The sequence below is a fragment of the Sus scrofa genome, chromosome 9 (assembly GCF_054392235.1).
Source record: "Sus scrofa isolate SSC_HxYL_T2T_F1_AM1 chromosome 9, Sscrofa_HxYL_maternal_Yorkshire_Landrace_v2.0, whole genome shotgun sequence".
Lineage (NCBI taxonomy): Eukaryota > Metazoa > Chordata > Mammalia > Artiodactyla > Suidae > Sus > Sus scrofa.
The window spans coordinates 51,555,066-51,567,553 of NC_139391.1; the positions used below are offsets into that span (position 1 = coordinate 51,555,066).

The following is a 12,488-nucleotide window of genomic DNA, read 5'->3' on the forward strand; positions in this document are numbered from 1 at the left end:
CCATTCCAAAGGCAATGATGGTTTGCTATGTGTCAGTTTGTCTTACAAATGTAAAAATTAAACTCTTTGCCAAAAGAAGCTTGAGCTAAATGTTTACAGATGCAAAATGGTCTTATTAACTATCATACATCAGATGCAGAACGGTCTTACTAACCATTATATGATGGTCTTCTTGAAACTTCAATCTCTAGTATTGACAGAAGATATATTCTTGCCAATTGGAATATGAAAAGATGAGCAGAAAGAGTATCTTTTTCAACCCTCTTATAGCAGGTCACAGATTAAAAACACTCATACTGATGTGTAGTCACTCTAGTGTTATTCCATTATTTGGAGACTATTTATCTTTTCCCAGAGGAAAAAATAATTTCAAAATTATAAGACAAAATTATACTATTTAATGTTATTACCAAACAGAAAAAATGTAGAAATAATATCATGAAAATAGTGCGGAAAAAAGAATAATTAGATCTAAAGATAAAAATAAATTATTCAGAAAGGCTCAAATTTCTATATGTTACTATGGAAAAAAAAACATATTAGGAAAAATACATAAAGGTGTCACTAAAATTAAACACACAGAATCTCACTGTCGTGTAATTCATGCACACAGATATAATGTTTCAAATCAAATCTGTCTCCAACTCAGGGTTTCTCTCATAGCAAGTTTAACATCTTTGTTCCTCAAGCTATAAATTAAGGGGTTGAGCAAGGGAACTATATTGTGGTAAAAGACAGAAGAGATTTTTCCCTCATCCATAGACCCAGCAGAAGATGGTATGAGATACACAAATACACCTGATTCAAAAAACAGAGACACAGCAATTATTGGGAAATGCAGGTGCTTATGGTTTTAGACCTGCCTTCCCTGGAGGTGATATGAAGGATGCTGGAGAGAATGAGACCATAAGAGAAAGAGATGGTGAGACTGGGCACAATGATGCTGATGCCCACCACAATGAAAACCACCATCTCACTGATGTAATACTTATGCAGGAGAGATGGAGAAGAGGATGGATGTCACAGAGGTAATGGTTGATGGTATTTGCATCACAGAAGGTCAGTCTCAGCATGCATCCAGTGTGAGCAGTGGCACCAGAAAATGCCATCAAGTAGGAAGCAAGCATAAGGCTGGAACACACTTTAGGGGACATGGCAATGTTATATAACAGTGGGTTACAGATGGCCACATAGCGATCATACGCCATGGATGTCAGCACGTAGCATTCAGAAATAATGAAAAAACTGAAAAAGTAAAGTTGGGTCATGCACCCAATGTAAGAAATAATATTCTTCTTTGATATGAAGTTAATCAGCATTTTGGGTATAAACACAGAAGAATAACAGAGGTCTATGAAAGACAGGTTGAGGAGGAAAAAGTACACGGGGTTGTGTAGGTGCGAATTCAGCCCAATTAAGATTATCAATGTCAAATTTCCTATCACAGTGACCATATACATTGCTAGAAACAGGAAAAACAGGGGGAGTTGGAGATCTGGTTGGTCTGTTAATCCCAACAGAATGAATTCAGTCACAAAAGAGCCATTTCCAGGAGCCATTCTTCTTTAAGAGGATCTGTGCGCACAGGAGAAAAAACTACATGTAAAAATCAATACAATTTTCACATAGTATCTCCTCACAAAAGAGTGGTGCTTGGGCTGGGAATAACTGAGAGTAGACCTGCCTAGACTCATGGAATTGAGTTACCATTTTCATGAAACTTAGCAACATGGACTTTGCTTATTAGGGTCTTTGTAAGCTAAGCAGAAAAGAGAATCAAAACTTAGGTAACAGGGGCAAGAGAACTGCGACCCTATCCAAAATTAACTACTCAGTTAAAAAACAACAACAAAAACACAAAATAAGAGACAAGAAATTTGGGCCATATTAAAACAATCCTTCATTCATCTCAACATTTCTTTATCACTTCAACCCTCCCCTCACCAGTAACATTGTAGGCTGAGACCCTACCAACTTGGAACTGACCTCTAAGGCAGATTAGACCTACTAAGGGGAGAACTAAGAGGATTGTTTCTTAACTAAATCGAAATGGCCAGAGTCTGGGACAGGTTACCTTACTGCTCCACATCACAGAGGAAAAAGCCTTAACTGTAGATGAGAGAGATTTTCACCCTTGAAGAGGGAACTTACTGGCTGATATAATGCATCCTTTGAGCCCCCTAATGTCTCCAAAGATGCACAGATCCCCTCCTTGAAAGGATTGTTCTGTTTTACCCGAGTGTCAGGATACTAAAATGGGAAAGAAATTGTCACATCTTAGATCCTTGGACTTCCATCTCAAACAAGGAGGACATGAATATAAGTGGAATTCAGAAACTCACCCTCCTTCTTCCAGAAAATTCTGGAAGATGCTTCCTTATCATTTGTTTTGCACAGTAATTTTAGGAGGGCAATTTCAGGTTCTGAAGCTTGTGTTATTTTGTTTCTAAGAGAATGCAGCCCACACTTAATTTCTGATATGACTTCAAAATCTTTCAGAACTATAGATCATAATTTCTGATTATGACTTTCAGTCCATTCAAGCAGCAGAGAAAAATAAACATTCTTTATTATCATCGTTTTGCCACTTGGTAAGTCACAGAAGATTGAATATGAATGTAATCATATAATGCACTCAGTCTCTTTCCCAGGGAAACATTCTACATATGATAGGGAACTGAGGGGACTGCATTTACTCCCTGTACCATAATCTGCTTTAGTCCATTAGGGATTTGTTATTCTACTCAAGTTTTTCTTTCAATGTAGGGACTGAACATCGTCCAAAGCAGTGTCAAAACTAAAGTAATAAATAAACTCCCATTTTTATGTTCATTTAGATGACTGAAGAGGAATCCTTAGTCTCTATTTTCCTATAAAAACAACTTACTCAAAAACAATTTATGTACAGATTCTCTTTGTAAGTAATTCAGAAACTTTTAAGAGGACCTTTCACTCAGTTCATGCATGATGCCAGACATACACAAATTGTTAGGGAAATTCAAGATATCCTCTTATAATAATACCTACTAGGGGATCCAGAAAACTGGCTCTGTATTCCTGTTTCAGAAAGCTGATGGGACCCTGGACATAGTTAGAAGCTACATGAAGTGAAAGAGAACAGATCCCAAGGTTTGGAATGAAAGTTACCACAGCCCATCTCCTTGACTCAGCACAGAACTGGCTGTAGAAAAGCCCTTTCCACCAGCTTCTCCTTAGTGATGGAAAAAGGTACATGTGGCATCCAGTGATGAAATCTTCCAGGGGCTACCTTAGGAACCAGTTTCAATAATGTGTGTTTTAAGGCATAAATGGGACCTGACATACAACAGAAGCCTGGGAACTATAAGAACAAAGGAAATGGATTGACAAACACAAGGATTGGGAGGTCCTCAGTCTCCGACCAGGCTTATTGGTGTGTGTCTTCTGAAGTACAGACCATTCCATGAATATTGGGGCAGGTGGCTATTTTGTCCAATGTTCAGACATAAGCATAGAGAGTCAAGGAAAATGAAGACACTTCCAAGTATTTTCCAGAAAAGAACAACATATATCTCCACGAAACAACCCTAATGAAATGGAAATGTATTATTTACCTGACAGAGAATTCAAATTAAACTCAGTTAATAAACATGCTGACTGTTATCAGAGAACAATCCATAAACATGCTCATTGTTAAAAGAGAAAAATACACAAAGTGAGAATTTCAATCAAGAGACAGAAACTTTGAAGACAACCAAGCAGAAATGATGTAGCTGAAGAACACAATAACTGAACTGAAATACTCACTAGAGGGTTACAATGACAGAATGGATCAGTCAAAAGAAAGGGTCATGGGGTTCAAAAGAAGATCACTTGGAGACTTCCCACTGTGGCAAATGGGTAAAGAATCTGGCACTATCTCTGAGGCAGTGACAGTTTGATTATCAGCCCAGGCAAGTGGGTTAATGATCCACTGCCACAGCTATGGCATAATTGACAGCTGCAGCTCACCTTCGACCCACAACCCATAACTTCCATATGCCATTTGTGTGGCTGAAAAAGAAAAAAAAAGAATAAAGAAAAAAAAAGATCATTTGACTTTATTCATCAGATAAACTAAAAGAAAAAGAATGCAAATCATTAAGAAAGGGGCTTACTGAACTCTACCAGATGAATCAATATAAGGATTATCGGAAATTTGGATGGAAAACAGAGTGAAAAAATGAACAGAAAGATTTCACTTTAAAAAGTGGCTAGGAGTTCCCATCATGGAGCAGCAGAAATGAGTCCAACTAGGAACCATGCGGTTGCAGGTTCAATCTTTGGCCTTTCTCAGTGGGTTAAGGATTGAAAGTTGCTATGAGCTGTGGTGTAGGTTGCAGACGTGGCTTGGATCTGGCATGGCTATGGCCATGACATAGATCAGTGACTATAGCTCTGAATCAACCCCTAGCCTAGGAACTTCCATATGCTTTGGGTAATCCACCCCCCCAAAAAAAAGACAAAACAAAGCAAAATAAAACCAAAAAACACCTCAAAAAATGGCTTTAAAAATCCCCAAAACTGTACAGGAAATGGACATTGAGATAGAGGAATCCAAATGGATCAATGATAAAATGAGTCCAAAGAAATCTACCCCAATCATATTATAATCAATTTATGAAAATCAAAGAGAATTTTGAAAGCAGCAAGAAAAATTCAACTCAGAATGAAAAACCCATATATATATTTGTGGATTTTTAATAAAATTCAGTGGATTTCAGCAGAAATATTGTAGTTCACTAGCAAGTGGGATGATACATTCAATGTGTTGAAAGAAGAAAAAGAAGGCCATCAAGAATAACATACCCAGGTTATTCAACATAGTATTGGAAGTCCTAGCTACAGCAGTCAGACAAACAAAAGAAATAAAAGGCATGCAAATATGAAGACAAGAGTTAAAACTGTCACTGTATGCAGATGACATGATACTATATATAGAAAACCCCAAGGACATAACCCAAAAATTACTTGAACTGATCAACAAATTCAGAAAAGTAGCAGGATATATAAGATTAACATTCAGAAGTCAGTTGCATTTTTGTATACTAATAATGAAATATTAGAAAAGGAATACAAAAATACAATTCCTTTTAAAATTGCACCCCAAAAAAATCAAATACCTGGGAATATACCTGACTAAGGAGGTGAAAGATTTATATGACAAGAACTATAAAACATTAACAAGGAAATCAAAGAAGACACAAAGAAATGGAAAAATATCCAATGCTCCTGGGCCAGAAAAATTAATATTGTAAAAATGATTATACTACCCAAAGCAGTCTACAGATTCAATGCAATCCCTATCAAATTATCCATGACTTTTTTCACACAACTAGAAAAAACAATCCAACATTTTATATGGAACCACAAAAGACCCAGAATTGCCAAAGCAATCCTGAGGAACAAAAACCAAGCAGGAGGCCTAACTCTCCCAGACTTCAGGCAATATTACAAAACCACAGTCATCAGGACAGTGTGGTACTGGTGCCAAAACAGACAGACAGACCAATGGAACAGAAGAGAGAACCCAGAAGTAAACCCAGACACCTATGGTCAATTAATCTTTGACAAAGGAGACAAGAACATAAAATGGGAAAAAGACAGTCTTTTCAGTAAGTATTGCTGGGAAACCCTGACAGCTGCATGTAAATCAGTGAACCTAGAACACACCCTCACACCATGCACAAAAATAAATGCAAAATGGCTTATAGACTTAAATATAAGACAAGACACCATCAAATTCCTAGAAGAGAACACAGGCAAAACATTCTTTGACATAAACCTTACAAATGCTTTCTCAGATCAGTCTCCCAAAGCAACAGAAGTAAAAGCAAAAATAAACCTAATCAAACTGACAAGTTTTTGCATAGCAAAGGAAACCAAAAAGAAAACAAAAAGACAACTTACAGAATGTGAGAGAATAATTTCAAATGATACAACTAACAAGGGCTTAATCGCCAGAATACACAAGCAACTTATACAACTCAACAGCAAAAAAGCCAAAAATCCAATGGAAAAATGGGCAAAAAACCTGAACAGACATTTCTCCAAGGAAGACATACAGATGGCCAACAAGCACATGACAAGATGCTCAACATCACTGATTACTAGAGAAATGCAAATCAAAACTACCATGAGATACCACCTCATACCAATCAGAATGGCCATCACTAATAAGTGCACAAATAACAAATGCTGGAGGGGGTGTGGAGAAAAGGGAACCCTCCTGCACTGTTGGTGGGAATGTAAGATGGTACAACCACTGTGGAGAACAGTATGGAGGTACCTTAGAAATCTATACATAGAACTACCATATTACCCAACAGTCCCACTCTTGGGCATATATCCAGACAAACTCTACTGAAAAAAAGACACATGCACCCGCATGTGCACTGCAGCACTATTCTCAATAGCCAAGACATGGAAACAACCCAAATGTCCATCGACAGATGATTGGATTAGGAAGATGTGGTATATAAACACAATGGGATACTACTTAGCCATAAAAAAGAACAAAATAATGCCATTTGCAGCAACATGGATGGAACTAGATAGAGACTCTCATACTGAGTGAAGTAAGTCAGAAAGAGAAAGACAAATACCATATGATATCACTTATATCTGGAATCTAACATAGGGCGCAAGTGAACCTTTCCACAGAAAAGAAAATCATGGACTTGGAGAATAGACTTGTGGTTGCCAAGGGGGAGGGAGTGTGGTGGATTGGGAGTTTGGGGTTAATGGATGCAAATGATTTCCTTTGGAATGGATTAGCAATGAGATCCTGCTGTGTAGCACTGGGAACTATGTCTAGTCACTTATGATGGAGCATGATAATGTGCAAAAATAGAATGTGTACATGTATGTGTAACTGGGTCACCATGCTGTACAGTAGAAAAAAATTGTATTGGGGAAATAACTAAAAAAAAAAAAATTAAATTAAAAAAAAGAAACTAGGAAAATCCACAATGATATAGAAAATAAACAACTCATTTTGAAAAACACTGATTGCCAAGGGGGAGGGGAAGGGAGTGGGAAGGACTGAGAGTTTGGCATGAATATATGCAAACTATTGCCTTTAGAGTGGATAAGCAACTAGATCCTACTGTATAGCACAGGGAACTATATTTAGTCACTTGTGATCAAACATGATCTAGGATAATCTGAGACAGAGTATATGACTGGGTCACTTTGCTGTACAGTAGAAATTGACAGAACACTGTAAATCAACCTTAATGGAAAAGATTTTAAAAGGGGTAAATTTAAAATGGGAAAATTCTGTAATGATAAACACATACACTTTTTAAAAGCATAGACTCAAATAAATAACCTATCATTTAGACCTCAAAGAACTAGAAAAAAGAGGATAACTGAGGTCCAAAATGAACAGAAGGTAGGTAATAATAAAGATTAGAGTAGAAATTTATCAAATAGAGAATAGAAAATAATAGTAAAAATCAATGAAACTAGTGAGCTTTTTTAAAGATAAAATTGAAATGCCCTTATCAAGTCTAAATAAGAAAAAGGAGAGAAGACTGAAGTAAACAAAATCAGCAGTGAGCATGGGGACAATACACTGATGCCACAGAGGTAAAAAGTACTATAGGATTTTATGAACATCTACACACAAAAAGGTGGATATGGTAGAAGAAATGAATCCCCATCCTTCAAAACAAGTGGCCATGATTGAGAGATGGCTTCTTCTTTCCTCAAATCTTTCCATAATTTGATTCCTAAACAGATTCAAAAGAATATAAATCCTTGATCTAAAGGCAATGAACAACTGCATTTCTGGACAGGAGAACTTAGCAATGTGTACTATCAAATTTCACAATGGGACAATAAATTCATTATTTAAAAAGAAGTCTAGTAATCCGAGCTTTACCTTATTTGGGGTATTAACTGTGCTAACAATGGCCCACTTATAGGAAAAAAATGTTCCCTCTAAGATTTCCTAGTATATAAATTCTCTACACCATCTAGAACAAAATCCTCTTTTTAAAAATCTTTTTAGGGCCACAGTCACAGCATGTAGAAGTTCCAGGACTAGGGGTTGAATGGGAGTTACAGCTGCTGGCCATAGCCACAGCCACAGCCACAGCAATGAGGGATCTGAACCACAGCTGTGACCTACACCATGGCTCATGGCAATGCCGAATCCCTGACCAACTGAGCGAGGCCACCGATTGAACCCATATCCTTATGGATGCTAGTCAGGTTCATTTCTGCTATACCACAATGGGAACTCTCTAGAACATAACACTTAATAATGGAAAAAAGAAACAACAGGTCTTCAGGAAAAAAACCTTCTTATAATTTCAACTGTCCTAAAATAAGAATATTAAAGAATATTTAAAACACAAAAATAAGTAAACAACTAAATAAGGAAATGATCAAAGGATATGAAAAGATATTTCACCAAAGAAAAAGATGGATGGCAAATACACTAATAAAAGAGGCTCAAATTCCAAATTTTCATTATGGAAATTCAAAATAAATCTAAGATGAGATGCAACCTCAAAGGTACTAACAGGGCTAAAATTTCACACACGCACACACAAATGACTCTACCTAGTGTTGGTAAGGAAGCAGAGCAAGTGGAATTCTCATACGTCATTGCTGGTAATGCATCATGATACAACTTACATGGAAAACAATTTGACAGTTTGTGTAAGTTGTTCCCAACCAAGGTATTTATCCAAGTAGCAGATGAAAATGTAAGCTCACATCAAGTGTGTCCACCTACAGTCACAGTGGTCTAAAGCCATTTCATTCTAGAGAATGAAATAATCCAAACACAGGAGGAATATATTTGCAAATCATGTATGTAACAATGTCAAGAGGCTTGGGGCATTTATAAAATCTTAGCTTTTGGTGAATCTTATAAAGATAATGATTTTAAATTAATGTCTTCCTTGGAGGTGATCTTTAAACTACAAAAGGGAATCTAAACAGCACTCTGTTTTTGATGTAGTAACAGGTAGTACCGTGGAAATTATTTAACTTTGAGCTTCAGGGATTCAGGGGCTTGATATAGAAGGAGCCACAACAAGAAGTCGAAACCTTTAGGAAAGATATGATATTGCTTATATAAGAAAAAGGATGCTTTAACCCAGGTTGCCCTGGTGTTTTGGATAAAATGTCATACTCAAAATTTCACATTAGAGATTGCACATTCCTTCAAGGAAAATGAGTTAGAAAATTTTTCTCTTCTCTCTTCCATCTCCTAGTGCTTACCTGAATTTTAGGTACAATCACTAACACATAACTATTGACTAATCTGAAAGACCTCTCAAAAATGCAATACATGAAGACACAGAGTCTTCTAAAATACGTAATTTTCCCATGATAACCTACACAATCATATCTTGAATAATAACTAATATTCTTTTAAAGCAAATAATTTTGTTTTCCATTTTTCTTGGCACTCCTTTTCCTGTTTAGCTCCCGTCCATCCATAACCCAAAATGATTCACAAGTTGAACTTGGCACATGCCTTCACACATTTTCATACTTGCTCATAGAACCAAAATTTTATAAGGGATTTATAACTGATTACAAAGTACATATTTTTGATCTCTAATTTTGTCATTTTATAATACTTCATTAAAATCTCATTATTCTCTGTTGTAGGTATATCATAACTTACCCAATAACTGTCTCTTGATAAAATGTCACTATTTTCCTAGTTTTTTTAACCAAAACAAGCAATGCTAAAATAATCATCATTATTCATGCAGTACTTCATAGATCGGTACTTCTTTTCTATTTTTGTTTTTTGTTTGTTTGTTTGTTTGTTTGTTTTTTGGAGGAGGGGCACATCTGCAGTGTACAGAAGTTCCCAGACCAAAGACTGAACTTGTGCCACAGCAGTAACTGAGCTGGAGAGGTGGTAACACCAGATCCTTAATATGCTGAGCCACCAGGGAATTCCAACAGACCAGTATTTTTGGTCAATTAAATAATTTCTTAAAATGTTATCTTTCAGTTTAATAACAAATAGGTTTCCAAAAGGCTGTAATAACTAACTATCTCTGCAGGCAATGTATGAAACTACCAGGTAGATGGAAATTTACATTTAGAATGGATAAGCTATGAGATCCTACAGTACAGCATAGGGAACTATATCCAACGTCTTCAGATAGAACATGATGGAAGATAATATGAGAAAAAGAGTGCATATATATTGGAGTTCTCTTTGTGGTGCAGTGGAAACGAATCCGACTAGGAACTATGAGGTTGCGGGTTCAATGCCTGGCCTCATTCAGTGGGTTAAGGATCCAGCATTTCCGTGAGCTGTGGTGTAGCTCACAGATGCGGCTCAGATCCCTCATTGCTGTGGCTGTAGTGTAGGCCAGCAGCCATAGCTCCGATTCAGCCCCTAGCCTGGGAACCTCCATATGCTGCAGATGCGGCCCCTAAAAAGAAAAAAAAAAGAAAGAATCCATACACACACACACATACATATTTATGTATAACTGGGTCATTATTGCTAGAACACTGTAAATCAACTATACTTTAGTAAAAAAAAAAATAAGGAAAAAAAAAATACCACACAAATGAACTTTTCTATGAAAAAGAAAGAGACTCACAGTCATAGAGAACAGACTTGTGGTTGCCAAGGGGAGAGGGATGGGGAAGGGATGTATGGAGAGTTTGGGATTAACAGATGCAAACTATTATATATAGAATGGAGAGAAAGCAAAGTCCTACTGTACAGCACAGGGAACAATAATAAACATCCTGTAATAAACCATAATGGAAAAAAATGTGAGAAGGAATGTATATACATGTTTAACTGAATCACTTTGCTGTACAGCAGATATTAACACAAGATTATAAATCAATTATACTTCAATAAAAATTTTTAAAAAGAAAAGAGTTTTTAGTTCCAGGAGAGAGAAGTTTAAAAAGCTCTTCCCCTCCCCACCTTCAATCTTATGGTTCTGAGTAATAAAAATTATTAAAAATAGTATCTTGAAGTTAACTAACATCACTCCACTTTTGTTTTTAACTGTTATTCAAGTGGAATAAAAAACCATGAATGAAATGTAATTAAAAAACTCATCCAAACTACATGTAGAAGAAAATCAAAGAACGAGAGTGTCAAGGTGAATTGACTGCATTTAATTTCATGACAGAAGTTTATATCGGACATAAAAACTTCAGTGTAAAGAATCCAAAAGTAACTCTCATATTTTAAAAGAGTTTATTTTCAACATAGATTTACCAGAGAGAAAGTAGTCTTTTCAACAAATAATGCTGGGACAATTGAATGCTCACATTCAAAGGAAAGAAACTGGACCCCTACCTCACTGAAATAATTACTCCAATTAAATTGTAGGTCTATCTGTAAGACGTAGTATCATAAAATTCATAGAAGAAAATATCTGAGGGAATCATTGTGACCTAAGATTGAGCAATGGTTTCTTGGATATATCACCTATAATACAAGTGACAATAGAAAAAAGATAAATTGGTATTCAATAAAATTTATACCACAAATGTGGGATGTCTAGATAATGGAATATTACTTAGCAAATAAAAAGAGAAAAGGAATGGAGTATCTTTAAATTTATCACATGGAGCAAAAAACAAAAAACAAACAAAAAAGTGGAGTTCCCATCGTGGTGCAGTGGTTAACAAATCCGACTAGGAACCATGAGGTTGCGGGTTTGATTCCTGGCCTTGCTCAGTGGGTTAAGGATCCAGCATTGCCGTGAGCTGTGGTGTAGGCTGCAGATGCGGCTTGGATCCCAAGTTGCTGTGGCTCTGGCATAGGCCAGTGGCTACAGCTCTGATTAGACCCCTAGCCTGGGAACCTACACATGCCGAAGGAGCGGCCCTAGAAAAGGCAAAAAGACAAAAAAAGAAAATTATCACATGGAGGAACTTTGAAAACATTATGCCAAACAAGAAAAGATGGTCACCAAATAAAATACATAATCTATCCTTCCATTTATTTGAAATATCCAAAGCATTCAAATTTATAGGGACAGAAATTAAATTGGTGGTTGGTTGCCACAAATGGAGTGAGGAATAGGAGACTGATGGCCAAAGGGATGGGGTTTCCCCTGGGAAGACAGAAAAAGTCCTAAAGTAGACTATGGCAAAGTTTATAAAGCTCTAGGAGCAAAGTGAAAACCATTAATTACACAATTTAAATGTGTGAATTCTATCAATAAAATTGTTACCGGAAAAACAATACTAAATTCTTTAAAAAAAGAAAAAAAGAAAAAAAAAGAGGGGAAAAAACATCTGAAAGCATATTGAAGTTAATTAAAATAAAAACAAAACTTTTCAAAATACTTGCAATGGGAGTTCCCTTCATGGCTCAGCAGTTAGTGAATCCGACCAGGATCCATGAGGATGTGGGTTCAATCCCTGGCCTCACTCAGTGGGTTAAGGATCCAGTGTTGCCATGAGCTATGGTGTAGGTCACAGACGCAGCTCAGATCGCTTGTTGC

General features: G+C 36.5%; 1 pseudogene; it reads right to left on the reverse strand.

Moving 5' to 3' along the window:
* Nucleotides 1-533: 533 nt before the first annotated feature.
* LOC100514481 (olfactory receptor 8B3-like) lies at nt 534-1,559 on the reverse strand (annotated as a pseudogene).
* Between the last annotated feature and the right edge of the window lie 10,929 nt (nt 1,560-12,488).